Below are 18,002 nucleotides of genomic sequence, written 5' to 3'. Positions count from 1 at the left end.
CTTCAGGACTGAACCTGAGCGGGAAAAATTTGATGCAGATTATAGCAATGGGGGTTTTATGAGTTTGAGAAAGAGGGATTCAGTGGAAATTAAAAGGAGGTGGGTGTTCAGTTACTTGAAATAGCTTTGCAAATTTAGTAGTTATTTACTCTGTTTGGAGCTCACATCAGGAGAGGGAACACCACAGCATACCTACTATAATCCTTTCACAGTGGAGAAGTGGCATTCTGTTGTGTCTCTTGATGCTGTGTGTACATTACTGAGCTACCTTATCAGTATACAGTTAACAGCTGGACTTATAAACATAATGAAAGTTTTTACTTAGTCTATTAATCTGAAAGTTATTCTCCAGACACTACAGAAAAAAGTGTCAAAATGTGGATTGTTATGGTCCATCATACTAGAAGTAGTCAGTGACTGGAATATCAGTTTCGTTGTATAATGTAGACATGAAGGCACTGGAGTACAAAGGTGATGAACTCATGGCCTCAGTTACTTTGAATTATCATCTGTTCATGAGAATTGACTTTAAACTCATGGCTTAAGCATTCCTGTATGGCCATGAAAAATTTAATATTGACTTTGCAATACATTGGTCAATGATCTACAGCAAGAAATCACTACTCTTATAGTCTTCTCTTGGATCTGCTTGATTTCAAATACAGGTGGCTGCTGAAATTCCATCAGAATAGTGGCTTCAGGGAGTAAGTTAACAGCCTTCTTACTGTAGGCTTATAACAATGTGATGCCTTTGGCAGCAGAGAAGCTATATTTTTCTTGCTCTATCATTATGCAAACATGAGAAAACATGGTGCCTGAATACAAACAATTGCTTGAATTCTCCTGGTGTAACACGTTTACTTTCCTTCTGGTGCAGCAAAACTGATTAAGTATGAGCTTTGTTAAGAAAGAATGCTTTGAATGGATACTAGAATTGAATGAATGCTAGATGAATACAGATTTATTTATTAATATTGTTGGCAGGTCTGCAGTACAATGTGAGACTGTATCAGTCATCGCCACTTCAATGTGAAGTTAACATTTGTGTCCTCACTTCTTAAAATATGAATGTAGTACATAGATGTTCATCTCAAGGCTGACATGTTTCAGCTGCAAAAAGGAGAGTGTGTAGGACAGATACCCAGCAGTCCTGACAGCATCTCTGCTCAAAAACTGGGTTGCCAGTAAGAGGGGTAATTGAAGACCCAGGGTGGAGGGTGGATAGCTCCTCTGTGCTACGGAAGTCCCCCTGTCCAAAAGCTCACTTCCCACATTCCAGGGCTTATACCTTCAACCCCACTGAGTCAATGCAACTTTCCTTCAACCCTGCTATCCTAAGTGATAGTGCTTTTCCAATACCTCTTTCCTCTTATACTCTACTCTCCCAGTGGTGCTTGCTGTCACTGTTTCATCGGTTGCTGTTAGTGTCTCTTCACATGAGAAGTACCTCACTTCTGCTTCTGACAGAATTTAGAAATCATTCTGACAGGCTGCATTTATCAAAACTCCTGTGAGGGATCCTGGTTCAGAGAAAGAGGATATAGCCAAGGAAAGACGGAGATGTGATAGCCTGGTTTAAAAAAAAAAAAAAAAAAAAAAGGGGGGGGGGGGGAAGCAAAGTTGGTTTTGGCTTAAAATATCTTTAATACATGAGGGTAGGGAGGGATTAAATAATTTATCCTTATTTGTTTGAGCACATATGTCCAACCCATACTTGATTTTCTTTACTAGTAGGAATCTAGAAAAGTAGACGCTATTCTCTACCACCTGTGTGTTCTTTTTTCCCTGGAGAAAGAGAAGCTGGTAGCAGCTTTAATTACAGTTAACATATTTAATCACTACAAAGCTTAATTTGAAGACCTACTTTGTTACAGCATGTTTCCCAGTGGCTTGATCCAAATGTGCTTGTACTTCTAGTGTTATAGTGGGTAAAACACTAAGGCTGTGAATACATGTCATAGGAAGAGGTTACATTGACTGGAAGGGGACACATTGGGCAGCCTCCCATTTAGGGCTGTGTGAATGATACCTGTGTGAAAGCCGATACAGAAGGAAAATATGTTATTCAAGGAGAACAAAAGCAAGTTCTGTTAGCTATGTCAAGGCTAAGGCGACTCAATTGAGTTATTACAGGCTCTTATTAGCATGCCTGAAAAAAGTAATGTTCTTTGCTTCAGCTGGGTGGCCCTCAGAAAGGGGAGAGATTCTTTCCTGCCTTTTGAAATCATCAAAGAATATGAGAGTAATCATTTCCAAAGTTATCTCTGTGTCGGAAAGCCTCACTGTTCAGGATAAGCCAGGGTAAACAAAGGACAAATAGGAAGTGACTTTTAAAAAGTATGGATTTGAACCTGTGAGATGCTGAGTGTCTCCAGTGAAATGCTGAGCTTGCTTGATTTCCAGTAAACTTTTGGCTCTCAGTTCTGACAAGATCAGGTCCTAAGATTACATCTACTCTCTGAAGTAAAATTGTGTTACTGCTGTCAGCTTTTTCTGGGGGGCAACATTGCTTGCAGTGCACATCATCAGTGCTCTGTATGCACACAGACACACTTGAGGAAAGGCAGAAGCTGATCTACAGGGACTATATCGCTTTCACATTTTAGTTGTTTGTCTTCTGTATTACTGAGAACTCCAATAAAAAAATGAGACATCAGAAGGTAAAGCAAAATACCAGCTGCATACTTGCAAAAGGAAAAAAATCTTTATTTTTGCTCCCTTGTTTGGGAACATTTCTACATGTTTTGTTTTCTTTATCTAGAGTGAAATAATACAGATTTGTGTATTACTTTTTATCAGTAGATTTCTAAATGGATATCACTTAGTGTGATATGTGTTGGATATTCAATCAAGACCACTGGGTAAAGGATCCTGCAGTGGTGCTTTCAGGTGAATTGCAAAGCCATTCATGTTTAGCTTTGTTGACTTCAGTGGAACCATTCGTGGTGTGTGGGCATCTCTGCTGGCCTGTAAGGAGATTCAGAGCTTGCCCAGGGTATTTGAATTAGACTCCTCCTTTCCCACTAATGCATACTTTACTGTCTGTGTGCAGTTAATTTGCTAACACTATTCTGAGTGCAGTCATTGTTGGCATTATTTGAACTAAGGGTGGGTATAATGAGACTTCACTGGTAGTCATGCTGAAGGAGAGGACTACCTGTTTCTTCACCATAGTTTCTCAAAGTTACACAAGGAAATCTGTATGCTCTGAGCATCAGCTGAGGAATGTATATACAGTATTCAGATCAATTCAGTCTTCTCATAAATTATTACTGTTACGATGAGCAAGTGGTTAAAATTTTTACATCTGGTTATTGCAGCTCAATCTCAAAGGGTACTGAAGTGTGTAGTGACATGACAGAAGCAAGGCATGGTTCTTTTTGGCTGAAATATTAAATCTGTGCTAATGTATGGAAGGCTTGGAAAGTCTTGAGTAAAACATTTTTTTATTAAATAATACCTTTCTCAGTTTTGTTTTCTGTGGCTTGAATAAAACTTTTGCATTCATTGACTCTTCTAGTATAGGGATTATAAATAAACTGGAGGCAGAGGGGAGGAAAAAATAGACAGGCTTTTAAAAGAAATGGTGTTTAATTCTACAAAAGCTCCTGCCTCAGGCTTCAGTGCTCAAGGTTTCATCAAACAGGTTCTTCTACCTCTGCTTCCTCATTCTTCCTGAGAAGAGTCAAGCTGACCATGCTCATTTAATCCTGAGGCCTCAGCCTTCCTTGTGCTCCACAGAAACCTACGAGTGTCTCCCTGCCTGTGGACCGGCAGCACCCAGAAAACATTCAAAGTACAGATCCTGAGTTGCAGTTATTTGGCAGGGAGGGGGGTGAATTGTTTTCTAGGACAGCTTTTTTTTTTCCCTCACTAGATGGTGACACCTTCTGGGAGGCCACACGGAAGCTGCACCAAATTTAGCAAGCAAGAAAGGAAGTTACTGCTTTGGAGAGGAGGAAGTTTCCTCTCCAGCCTGGGGAGTCTTGCTTCTCATCATGCAATGATGAAAATCAGCCAGGATGGTTCTTAACACAACAAAAAATAGCACAAAGGACAATCCTGGGAAATATGACGTTAGGTTAGGTATCATTTAGTTAGGTATCATATTAGTTAGGTATCATCATCATGTGGTAGAACAGTATTGATTTCAGACTTCCCTGGATGTTACTGGTAAGGATACTGCCCACTGAAACATTTCCAGACTGTCCTTTGAATCTGTCAATTCTCAGCCTTAAAATAAATGTGGTTCAAACAGTGCCTACTCTGAGAAAAGAACTGAAGTCTTACTGTTGACTGTACCAAAAGGGTCAAAATTAGTTGAATACTAGGAATTAATTTAGAAGTGGAAGATATGACTACCCGTGCTGCAGCCAGGACTGCAGTGATCAAGAATTGGGAAAGAACTGCTCGCAGTTTGTTTACCAATACAGTAAGTAACCGTGTGATATTTTTGGCTTGCAAAGTTTCTGCTTCAGAAAGGGAGGGCAGAAGCCTATGGAGCTTAAAAAATACCTTGTTCTGATTTGAATGCTAGGGTTAAATGTTTCACTACACTGTTTCCCCAAGTGTTGAACAAGGAAGAGTCACACTCACATTTGCCCCCTTCCTTGTTTTCCCCAGTATCTATGGAATAAAGGATGTCTGAAGGAGGGACGCTACCCACACTCTTAATCCTCTTTCACGCTGAGAAAGACAGTTAATAACCAGCGATACCTCAGGCAATTTGGGTTGGTTCGTTGTGCTCTGTGGAGCTCCCTGTCTGCAGGAGTGCAGCTGGAAGTCTCGTGTGAGAGGTAATGTCCTACAGAGGTGCAGCAGCTGGTAGCATGGAACACAAGGCACAGCATACGTGGACTGGTGTTTGGGAAGATTTTGAAATCAGTCTGTGCATCTGGAGGTCTGATGAGGGAACAGAGTGCTTCTCTTACATGGGGAAGGTAAAACTCAGCCCTTGTTCTTCTCACACCCTTGTTTTCTATCAGAAAGTGTAAATCAAAGCTGTCTGACACTCTGGGTAGCACTGCCTGGGTGGAAAGAGGAGGAGAGAAGAAACCTGTGGTCATAACAGCAACTTTAAAAAACAACAACAACAACAAAAAACAACAAAGAACGCCTGGAGATACCACGGTATTACCTCAGAGAAATACATGTCCCTGATAAATGAGCCTTGGCATTGTTTCTCAAATGCTTACAAGAAACGTACCATCGCAGGCTGTGTTGCAGCCCTCTATAGTCTTAACACATTGATCTGCCTATGGTATGATTGTGTCACCTGGCTAACACAATTCTCTCACAAGATACACTGCAGGGTTATTAGATTGCACCTACATTATTCCATGCTATATGATGTATTCAACTTGTTTATATATGGACCTTTCTGCTCCATATGCCTTTGCCACCAAGGGCTTTGTACGTTACCTACAAAGTTGTGTGGGCTGTTCTGATACCTACAGTGCTGATCAGTATCTCATCCTCAGGTGGCTGTGCTTCCAAACATGGGCCGAGTGTAGACAGAGGGGGATTAGGAAGATGTCCTTGCTGATCTGCTGATCTGGTTATTCAATAATTGCCCACTAGGAGGTTTCTTGCACCTTTGCTCAATGTGTTTTGAGGGGGTTACTGGGAGGTTTTTTCACTGTGCAGACCACGGATGAAAGCATGGCAGTTCCTGTTTGCCTCTGAGGCTGTTGGAGGTAACGGTTCTAAGTCCTGTATCAATGGAAAACGTGGTTTTCTTTTTTTTTTTTTTTTTTTTTTTTTTTTTTTCCTAGCTGGTGTGTTTGATCTTTGACTTCTTTGATTAACCAGTTCTGGGGCTTAAAGTGAGACATTGTTTTTTCCATTCTTTGTAGTGTTTTTGGCAAGGGCTGGAGAAAATATAGTTACTGCTCCCTTTTCTGTTTGAGTTCATTTTGTTCTCTGCTCTTTGTGCTCGACTACAAAATGAAATGCTTGCAAATAAACTAAATATTAAAACACAACTCAAAAGTACTTTATATTCTCTCCTCACAGAGCTTGTGTGAAAATAAATAGAAACAGATCATATTGGGAAAATATTTCTTTCCCCCTGCTCCTGAAAATAAAGCAGTCTCTCCATTATTGAAATTTTCTGCAAAGTAAACCACAAGCAGTCAGGCTGAGTGCAAACAGCTACAGGATGATAGCATTGTTTTTGTTGTTGTTGGGCTTTTTTTTTTTTTTTTTTACTGCAGCTTTGGCCATTACAAACCAAACCGCTAAAAACACAGCAGTGTTATTTTGAAAATTCACAACATATTCAGCTCAGACCAGGAAGTGAGGTGTTGTCCTTTTAAAGCCTGATATACAGAAAAGGGTATTTCTGACGCATGACCTTCAGTGAACAGGAATTCCTCTACTCAAAATCTCATCCTTACCATGAACTTCACTGCCACAATTCATCCTCTCACAGCTGTGTGAAAAGTGACATATCATGGAAAAAACAGGGCTTTGAGAGATTTTGATCTTATTTTCTTAAATAAATAACAAAGGCTTGCAAAATACAGATCATGAGGTTTTGCTGAAATGTTTTGTGTGTAAATAAATGCACTTTCAGGTTACAAGAGGTTTGTTTTTGTTTGTTTTTGTTTCCTTTTTCTCTCCAGTAGAGTACATTAGCTGTTAAATAACTAACAACTAATCACTTAAAATCTGGTTGACTATCTACACGCATCACAATAGAAAATACTGGAGTTTAGTTTTTTTTTTTTTTTGAAAATCTGGTTTGAATTTTGAGTGGTGAACATTTGAAACTCCACTCTGAAAAAATCTGGCTCTGCATGCCCCTTTTTTGTATATGTTTGCTTTCACTTTTTTTTTTTTTTTTTTTTTTTTTTTCATTTTCTTTTGCTCCCTTTCTCTCTTACTCTATCATTGATTTAAGGGCAGTGAAAAAGCACCTAGTAACTGTCAGGTTTGAGAACTATACAAAAATATTTTTATGACCACAGCAGGTAGCATGCCATGCTCAGTCTGCGATGGAGTGAATTAGCAGTAATAATTTTGTATGGATATTGACTATGACTTCAGTTAAACACGTGCAAAAATCTAGCCTTTTTGCCAGAGATCAAGACTCTGGAAACTATTGAATTGAAGTCTCTTTGGAGTGGGAAAGAGAAGTATCTGGCAGGCATCGTTTTAGGACTCTGCACTTCCAGAATTTGCCAGTTCCTGCTGTTTAACGGCCCAGATTTGCTAACCTCCAAGACGTACTACAAGGCCTAATTTTTTTGTCTCGTTTGGTGTGGAAGTGGGTGTTGGCTAGAGCTAGATAACAGTGGAGAGGTGATTTCTTCTTGAGACTGATCTGTTTTAGCTTTTGTTTTTATTTTATTTTATTTGCTGGATTTTTTTTTTCAGTTTAACCTGGGGCAATTTATTCCTGGTGTTTAATTTTAAAAGCTTGCCAGTGACAGAGAGGTCGCTGAGCGACATTCCATTGTTTGAGCAAGAAAATGAATAAATTATGGTTTTGTAACCCAAATTCCCTATAAAAGTTTTGTAGCTGCTAATTGCATAGAGCCTGTATTGTTTTTATCTAGAGGATACTGTAAATGTGTAAGACTTTTTTCCTTAAGAAAAATTCTAAAAAAAAAAAAAAAAAGTTAATGCAGTGAATCCAAGTAAATGTAAGAAATGAACCCTAATGGGAGGAAATTAAAGATCTTGAGGGACTTTTGCATACTTTAGGAGAAGGCATTATAGCATAGGCATCAGAGTAGATGCTGACCCTTCCATGCAGTAGGAGGACAGATCAATCAGTAGAGATCTTAGATCATAGGCCTTTTTTTTTTTTTAACAGTAATTCATAGACTGCTGATGAAGTAGAAATCAAAGGGCTTGTATAATCATATACCTGGAGAGACAGTACTCTGCTCTGTGTAGGAGATACATAAGCGGTGACAGATAGCACTCATTTTTCATTGCTCAAGATAGTTGCTCATATTTAATTTCAGTGTTATGTCATTATTGTTAATGAACTTCTGATACCTAGTTTTGCCAAAATGTTTTAGAGGCGATTAAAAAATAATTGGTTTTGTTGAGAAACAGGGCTGAATCATATTTTAAAGTGTTGGAAAAATAAAGTTTATAATATTGCAATACCAAAATTTATGAACAGATATAAGCCCCACTTAAAAAAGTCTACATAATATGACTTTGCAGAAAATGTTCTAGCTTAATTATAGTAATGTGCCTCGAATTTTCCAGTGGGGTCATTTATTTTGAGTATATGTCTCGTCTCTTATTACTGTAACTACGAATAAGCCTGTTGTTGGGTATGTGTTGTCTAAACGTTGCACGTAACTTTCCTGGAATTTGTAAAGCTATTCTGTTTGACATTAGTTGGCATACCTTGTTTGCAACCCTTGTAATCCAAAAATAAAATATTTATGTGTCTCTAGTAGCAAAGTACAAAGTACCATATTAAGAACAACCATATACGGGCCTCGCTCTGTAAAACGCTAAGTGTTGTCGATTCCCCTTAGCTCAGCAATCGATGTCATATGTCGCTTTAAAACCTGCTGGAACTACTCTGAAGTTACAACTTTGAAACCAGAACCATCATTTGGTGTGGCAGTATGAAGCAGAAAGAGACAACTCTCTTGGTTTAGGTTACCATCACAGTTAAAGTGCTGCTTTTGCAAGCAGACATGGAAAGAGAAGCTCACCAAAGCGAGTAAAGCTATTGGAAGGAAACAGGGCTTTATGAGAAATGTATATGAGGGAAAGATGTAAAGATGTACCTTTCTCAAAAAGAAAGGCCTCTGAATAAGTACTTGTTTTGTTTTCATTCCTAGCTGAGAATATTTTTCTTTTTTTTTTTTTTGTTTTTCCTTTTTTTCTTTTGTATGTGAGAAGGAAGGGAAAGAGGCGTAGGGAAGGCTGGTGGTTTTCAACCTGTCTAAGGCTTCCAAGGTATGCTGAGGATTTTCTTCAAATGAATACTCTGCCAGCCAGATGGTCTGCCAGATAGTATTTTATTCTTTAGTGCAACGAGATATGTTTATGTGTGTATCTTTCCATAGAATATCCCATTTCTTTTTTCTCTCTGATTTAAATAATTTCACCGTGGGATAATGATAAGAAAAAATCCTCTAAAAATTTCACCAACTGCATGCCTCAGGGTTGGCAAATCAGGTGTGCAGAGATAGAAGTGGAATGTAAAACATGTCTCACTGTTGCTCATCCATAGCTGGAGGTTTAAGAGGAATAAAGCCTATCTGGATTTGAGTTCATAGTACGTGCCCCCCCGATTTTCATCTTGTATTATAATCTTTAGCACGGAAAGGCTGAATATAGACGCAAAAGGAATAAGCCAAGTGCTGCTTGCATTGTTTCAGTGCCATGGTGAACTCGCCACCTGATGTTCTATTGCTAGGGCATAAAAATATGAAAATTTCTTACTTGTTATTTAGATATGTTATAACATGATGCTTTGCCTACAGACAGGTAACCGTTTATATTATGTATTTTGTGTTTTTTTTTTTTTCCGTCTTTACAGGGGAGTTAGCTGATGGAATGATCCATTTTACACTGCTAAGTACAGTATTGATATGAAGATGGGGTTAATAGTTAGAGTATCTCAAAGCAGAGCTACTTCAGGCTTTGAAGGTGTAACCAGAGCACTGCCAAACAGATGCTCTTCCTCTGTCTGCACCAGGCTTTCTGGCTTTATAAGGGCTTGCAGGAACTGAGTGGAAGTCGTGCCCTGGTAGGGGCTGCCGACGCCGTCCCATAGGAAGCTGCTGAGAGGAAGCACAGGGGTGGCTGCAGGCAGGAACACGCTCACTGCGAGTTGCAAGTGGGAGCAAATGCCGGGAGGAAGCAGCCAGTGTGCGTCGCAGCCACTGGGAGGATGCACAGACCTTTTCTGGGCATTGGGCTGTGATAATGAACCGGAGTCATGAAAAGCCTTGGAGGGTCTGTGACCGTGGGCAGCAAAGAGGTGGGGGAAGATAGGAAAGGGAGAGGCCATTTCAGGACATACAGGCTGCAGAGTTGCTGGCACGTTGTTATGGTGATAAACATTTTAGTATTATAATCCAACTTCATGCAAGTTGTCGACTGTAGCCTATATGGCCCTCCCGTCAACCACCTTCACCGATCTTCCCTGAGAAAGGACCCATTTGTGGGGATGTGTGATTTCTGAAAGATTAACCTTCACCCATTTTTCTTTTCTAATCTCTTTTAGTGAAGATGTATGAGTTTTAAGTATCATTTGTACTTTTGTTCAAAGCACTCCTGAAACTACTCTTTGCAATGGCCACTTGGATTATTTCATGCCCTTGCTTTTTCAAAAAGTGAAGACATTTGACAAAGTAGCATTATAAAGTTGTTGCCATCAATTCACTTACCTCTTTGGCAAACAAGAATATGAATACAACATACAAATAGATAAAAGCATACAGATAGAACTTGAGCAACATATTAATAAATATGCTTATTTGTATTTTTAATTATACAGATTACTGTATCAGTGTTAACATTAATTTTTAAAAAGTCTCTCACGCCTAAGAAAAATGATATGCTAACTTTCTAAAAATTAAAATGTTTAAAATGTAAATGAGCATAAATATGTATCTTCTGTGTAGCAGATTTCAAAGCCAAATGGTACACTGTATAAAATTTTATGTATTGTGTGGCTTTAATTCACGTGAATGCTAATACTCTGCTTCTTTCCACTGCTTCATTTCTGCCAAGAACTGTTTTAGCATTTCAAGCCTTCCAGCAACATAAAACTGGAAGGAGAAGATTTTTTTGATTTGCAAGGCCTCAGTATGAAAGTATTGCTGTATCTTATGCTTTTCTTAATACATACATGTATATATTATTAATTCATGTTTTGTAGTGGTGTGAAATACTCGTAGTATGACATTAACACCCTCCTGGGAGGATAACAATTGTATTTCTTTCATGTCGTCATTTCTTTGAATATAGTAATCCTAAAATTGTGCCTAGGAAACCCTTATACCACGCTACAGCATAGTGTTATGACTGTAACCAACATTTGGTGAGCTTGGCCAATGTGATATTGGGGTGTATCAAGTATCAGGGTGAATCTATATGGTCCCAGTAGTCTATAACATATGAGAAAATGTACAGTGTATGCTATTTATTGTTTTATTTTTTAAATATAAAGGCAGTATCTAAGCAAGCTGGAAGAATCTATAATTCCTTTATTCTTTGTCTTTGGAGAGCGCCGCTGGAGAATGGCCAGGTACAAAGCTTTTCTGGGTTAGATGCTTCAGAATTTGTGGTTAGAAACTGGCTTGTAGAATATTTCACTTGTCAGTAGCCTGGAGAGATGCAGGACTCCTTGTCAGTTTTTACTGACACATGTTGAGTCACATCTACATTGCCACACGTGTCATTGCATGTAGCTGGTCAAATGTGCGTGGGTGTTTGTGCATGCGCCAAAGATGCATTTTGCCTGGATGATAGCTTGATAAATCATTACTGTAGTTTCCATTGTCCATGGAACTAAGCTATAAATTCCTTGGCAGTCAGGGTTACCTGGAGACTCATATAAAGGTTGCTAGTATAAAGGTAGCTTGCTTTGTTATTTCAGATGCACGAGTGTGCCAAAAAGCAAGGCTAATGGTCTGCATTCCAAAGCTCAGGACAGAGCCAGATCAGCAAACTGGAGACCTCTTGTCTATCCTATTTATTCCAGCTGGTCAGGACTTTTTTGGTAATCCAATTTTTATTTTCGAAATACTGATCTGTCACAAGCAGAATTTTTTCAGTAGAGCATAACCATTTTCACATAATTTACACTGGAGAAATATTTATTAGGTCCTGGATGGAATTAACGCTCCTAGCCAGCAGCTCGTGATGAGAACAGTTCAATGGCATGTAGGAGAGTGCTTTCAAGGCTGTGTTTCTTTGATGAGCATGAGTTTCTGGTGTCACATCTGAGTAGACTAACAATGTTACTCTTGAGGGTAAATCTCTGTTATTCTTCCCCCATTTCACTTCAAGATGTCCAAAGATATTTGGCTTCATTCTGATGTCTAGTAGAACATTAATAGTAGAAAAATATTGAAATTTTAATGGGATGAGGTAGGAAAGCCATTTTCTGACCAGCTCTGTGCAATAAGTAGTACCGTGGTTATGCCCTAATACTGTGTAGAAATATTTTGCCTGTCTTTAAATCTTGCCAATGAACTTCTTCACGCTAGAAGAGTGTGAGAATTAGAAATTCCCTGATCTGTGGTGACCTTGACAACTCTATCTTCCTCTTCCATGCGTATCTAAACACTGGAGAAATTCTGTGCTGTAGCATATTGTCAGATGGATCTCAGTAATTTCTCTTTTTCTTTGCACTGTAAGTTTTGTTGGTAGCTAGTTTAAACTTATCTGAAACCGAGGGTGCAACCATTCCCTTTATTTATGATGGTGGTAAGGATTAGGCTTCTTTATACAACCAGGAAGCTAAAACAATAGCAGCCTCCACCCTGTTGTGGATTCTGGGGGTTGCTGAGTGGATGATTTAAAAGGTAATCTAAACAGTTAGGAAGCAGCCAGGTTGATTTCCAACAATAAAGAGATTCATTTGGGTTAGTTTCCAGATACCTGAAAAAATGTTAGTACCTTAAATAACTACTTAGTTTATAAAGCAAAGTTTGCTGGCAAATTCCAAAAAATGGCCAGTTGGCTACATGAATTTGTAAAGGGAGGTATGAGTACTCTCATTCACTAATGGCTAATAATAAGTTGTTTTCAAAATGAAAAATAAACAACAGGGGATGACCCAGTCTTTGGTCTTACAGAATCTGAGTCTCCCTTCCTTTTGCACCCTGTTGCCTAACATACATATATAAATATAATGTTATTAGTGATACTAGCTTTCTTAATAAATGAGAAATTATATACCTGATTTGCTACACCTTTTCCCAGCAGCCTTTGGTTCACAAATCACATTTCAGAATAGTAATTAAATGAGGAAGTTAGCAAATTGTTGCTAGTTAGTTTAGTTTGCATCAATCATACAGCTCTGCAAGAGTTTTGTGACAGCGTAGCATTGATCTAAATAGAGAAATAAACCTCATATTATTTCTGTTTACTATTGTAGTTCCTGAGGCTCTAAGCAAAATTTTGGTTAGGCTCTAAGCAAAAAATACTGTTGTTGTAATAGGCATTTCAAAAAAGTAAAATTGCTGCCTCAAAAAGTGATTTATGTGTTAGTTATTGATTCTTTTAGTTTCTGGTAGATTATTTAACTTGAAAGGAAGGGACGCATTTATAGTGGTTGCATAGTACTCAGATCTCTCACGTCCTTGATCACTCTAATGTGTTCCAAGCATAGATTAGCGAAGAAAAAGATCTTATCTTCTGCATTATCTCAGAAGATGTTCGTTCATTATGAGTTTTCTCTAAGTTGTGAGATGTTCAACCTGTCTGAAACTGGGATATGCAAAAGACAAGAGATGGAGAATGAAACCATGAAGGGGGGTGAAGTGACTGTGAAGAAAAAGGAAGATGGTTGTTTCCTGTCAGAACAAAGTCCCACAGAAGCATCAAAAACTCCCTTCAGGTTGTGAAAGTCAATGACATGATGCTTTTAGTCTTACGAACTTGAATCTCTTGTAGGCTCCTATCTGTAGGTTACTTATCCATAGAGATTTTGTGAGGGGAGGAACTACTTGGATTCCAAGATGTCTAGTATTTCAATTTTTACTATTATGTGTATTATCTGATATTGGCTGGGGACCATAGACATCTGTTATCTTAGCATTATACAAGAAGTAACAAATCACAATTTGTGTCAAAAATATTCCATTGTCTGTGATGGATGCAGCAGATGTCCAGGAGAGAAGTTAGTCTGAATTTTGAGGTAAGGTTTGATTTTTGTGCAAAGGTCATATGTCTAGATAACCTCCTTTCCCAGCCAGAGTTCATCCATACAACAGACATCCAAATATTACTGTCATTGGCAAGTCTTTCTTCGGGTGCTGGAAGCAAACCTGTGTTCGCCTGGATTATGTGGTGATTCCAACATTTGTACAACTTCATATTATTTGGTATACTACCTGTTCTTTTACTGCAGCTGATAAGATGATAGAAAGAACATTGATAATGTTCTGTGGCAGGTAAGTGTTCAAGTCATGTAGACCCATACAAGTTTCAATTATTGTTTATGCAGCTCCTTAAACTTAGTGCGTTTGCATTTAGTCACTGCAAGGTTATGATCGTGATGACTCAGCATACTCCTGCGCACCTCAACATGAATAGTCTGCTCCTAGGCACTTGCAGCTCTAGGTGTGCTCTTGGAAGGACTCATTTCCAAGTCCTGCATAGCTTTTACTGAAAACATGCGTGAAGGAGAGAGGATGATTCACCTCTTGGATGCATACAGCTGTAGCTGGGTTGTTTGTGGGGCAGTTCAGTGTTTCCTTGAGTAAGTGTACTAAAACAAAACTGCAGACAGTCTCGAGAAAGTTCCATCAGCACAGTCAGATATTAAGAAAACCTATTTATTTTTTTTCTCTGTGTGTGTTTTTTTGTTGTTGTTGTTTGTTTTTCTTATGAATATCGTAACATATGCATTTGTAACCTAATAAATTGGAGAGAAGTACATCACCAACACAGGCGGGAACTCTTCCTTTGACATCTGTGCAGTTTCTTACATGTTCTAGCTGAGGCTTTGGATATTCTTAATAAAAAAGTTTCTATAGAAACATAACAGTGGTCATAGGCATAATGCCTGCTGAAAAGGGATGCCTTTTAAATAATCCATTGTGTTTATGTTCCAGTAAACTAATCAAATCTTCCCGTAGAATAATACAGAGAGCAGAGATGAGTCCATATAATGAAATGTGGGAAGAAGCCATTTGTCTTCTGATTTAAGCTTCTGTGTATAACTATTCACCTCATTTCAATTTTAACCTAGAAAGAAACTATTTTTAATATAAAGAGTCTTTTAATTTTGCTGGAGGTCTGTACTTGCATGTTAAAAGTAGATACTTTTTTAAAATAATGACCTCTGGTAGTTTGCTGAGTGATTAAATAGTTTTAAATTCTGGATCATTTTGAGGCTGCCAGTATAGCATCTTCTATTATTGTAACTACATTTCTTGATACATTTTTTTTCCTTCTTTTTGGAAGCCAATTGTCAGCTTTTAAGATACTGATGTTTACACTATGTGGGTTAATTTTCTCTTTAATTTGCAATTTTGGTCAACTTAGGGCATCTCTAAAACTGTCACTAATGTTTCTTGATGTCCAGCCTGTGATTGTGACTTCTTTTTCCTGGTTTCATGTAAACGGCTACATTATGACTTTGATCTTCATACGTACTGAGGATTTTGTTATTAAGCAGCAGTGTGTAGTGAAAATAACTAACATAAATTTGGTATGTTAACTTTCAGAAGGTACGCTGATTCAATAAATTTCCCTGACATTAATGGGTAATGTACCTAAGCTTCCTCACTGTAAGTGTATAGCTGGTTAGGAGTTCAAGTGAATCATATGATAATCTTGTCCATGGAAGGAAACTACCAAGAACACAGCAACCAGATACCATAGTATTCCTTTAAAGGGAAGTTATTTATTTGTTAGGAACACTGCATAAATCATCTGTTATTTCATGTGCTCCTGTTCCAATGATCAAGTTTGTCTCTTCTCTTGCTTGCTTCTATGCTCAAACCTAGTATACTGCTTGTAAACTGTTCCTGTTTCTTTCAGTTTGTATTCACCTCTTTCTTCTTCCTTGCTTCACAGTGTTTCAGCAAAACCTCTGTTGCTGTGCTCACATACCATCTTAAAATGTTTTTACTTTCTTCAAGGTCTTTTATGACACTGGCCTATGAGGAACAGAGTTTGTGAAAGTGTGTACAGTCCTAGAGATAGTCCATAGAACATGTGATGGGTATGTATGGATACAGGAAAAAACAAACAAACAAAAAACACAAAACAGTTTAATCTTTAGGACAGTAAAGTTATAAAGGCAAGTTCTAAATACCTGGTGAGGCAGGAATTGAAAAATACTGTTGTATCCTGAACTGTTTTGGCAGGAACTTACTAAAAAAATACAAGATGCCCCAGGAATTTGATTTTTTTTTTTTTTAAAATATTGAGTGAAATGCTGTTTTCAATGCAGTGAATGGCAGAGCTTCAAGGACTTTTTTTGATTAGTGGGAGTTTTGCCTGACCTTCAGTGGAACCAGGATTTCACTCTCCATTTTCACTGCTTTTCATATTGAAGGATCTGCAGTGATTCATTGTTTCTAGATTTGCTGTATCCTCAAATACTGGTGAGTTACATAGCATTTCTACTTCTTGTGTCAGGTAAAAGCTACTAGCTCACATCAGTGTTATAAAGTAATTTTTAAAATACTCTTCATTTCCTGTCTTGAAACTTTTGTGGGATTCTGTAAGCAGAGATCTTCAGCTATTTCCCCTTCATATCAAGGAACAGCATCCTAGTCCTGCCAACACAAACAAATGAGAACTTTGATTATGGCAAATATTGGACTTTATATTTTTCTGGAAGTAACATCTGCAGTAGTGTAGTTGTCAATGGATTCTGTGTGTAATCTCCACTGAGTCAGGAATTATAAGATTCCATAAGAGAGGATACAAGAGGTATAAAAATGAAAGGGATCCTGAAGCTGGAAGCAAAAATCCTGCATGTATGTAGTTATTAAGCAAAACAGAAACAAAAGACTCCAGGGGGACATGCTTCTGGTGCAGCATTCATTGGATTCCAATTCTCAGTCTGAATTGGTGCTTCTTTGGGAAGCACACATGCCAGATACACAGCAGATGAAGGCTGCTGTTGTAGCAGTCCTTTGTGTTGCTCTTCTAGTGATGGTTCTGTTGAGTTTTTCTACTTTGTGCCTGAGTTCAAATTTTACTGGAATAGCTTGGCTCCCTTACCGTCATTTCACATAGCAGTTTTTCTTCTTAAAAATGTAGCTGGATCTAGATGTTCTTGACTGAGAGCTAGGAGAGTTTTGTAGCTGTGGGGTTTGCCTGCACACCTGTGGCTGAATGTAGTTTAATTTGCAGGAACATGGACTCTTAGCATCACTGAGCTAATAAGTCAGGTTCATAGGCTCTTTTTTTTGAGCAGATAGCTTCTTGTTTCCCTCCCAGATTGCCTTCTCAAAGCAGAAGGGCCGTGTCAATAATTCATTAGGTGAATAAATGTGTGTATATTTATCTTGTGAATAAATTAGTTATATTTAACATTTTCCACATTGAATTGCGTTGAGTAGAACCGACCTTTGAAAGTATTCCTTCTGGCTTCAGGGGAGAAACAGGACACACCCTGCAAGAAATTAAACATGACAGTTACAATTAATAATGAGTTTTGCTCGACTTGACTCATTTGAAAAAAAAACCTTTACTGAGTATCTTAAGAGAAGGGTGTCAGCTGTAGTGCGAAGGAATCAGAGTAGGAGTCCACAACTCAGTGCCAAGGAATAGCGGAGTGTTTACAATGACTTACTTGCAGTGGAGACCTTGGGTTTATATCAACACGGCAGATTGCAACCAGTTCCAGTTGTAACTTTACTAAAATAGTCCTCTACATTGAAAGTTTTTTATGTATTTGTTTCCCAGACACATTCTGTGCACATAGAGTGTTGCGCTTGCTGACTGTGGGAGGTTAAAACCACTAACTGTCTCGTGGCATGGTTAGCACAAAGTGAGACTGAAGGTGTTCCTGTTTTTGCTGATAACGAAAAGAGAGCAAGACAACTGCAGCTCGCTCATTTGTAATTCTGTAACAGCTCCAGAGTTCACAATTTGTACCTTCTTTACTATTATAAATTTAAATATTGCAGCTCCCTTGACTACAATGTTTGATACCTACCCAAATATTAACCACACATTTTAAAAACGGGTTTAAACTAACATAGCAAGCAAGGTAATGTAAGCAAATTTCTGCTTGAAATTCCTTTCTGAAGGTATGAAGTAGGTAGATAGCAAAAGACGTATCTGGGTTAAGTAATTTTGACATATATTTTCTGGCA

The 18,002-nt window shown here is 38.3% G+C and overlaps 1 protein-coding gene across 2 annotated transcripts in view; it reads left to right on the top strand.

The window, feature by feature from the left end:
* PRKCE (protein kinase C epsilon) overlaps positions 1-18,002 on the top strand; it is a 295,014-nt gene that overhangs the window by 15,662 nt on the left and 261,350 nt on the right. The gene's annotated exons all lie outside the window — the stretch shown is intronic.

This window comes from Anas platyrhynchos, chromosome 3, assembly GCF_047663525.1.
Source record: "Anas platyrhynchos isolate ZD024472 breed Pekin duck chromosome 3, IASCAAS_PekinDuck_T2T, whole genome shotgun sequence".
In the NCBI taxonomy this organism is placed as follows: Eukaryota; Metazoa; Chordata; class Aves; order Anseriformes; family Anatidae; genus Anas; species Anas platyrhynchos.
The sequence above is the reverse complement of the archived record's forward strand: the minus strand, read 5'-3'. Positions and strand labels throughout refer to the sequence as shown.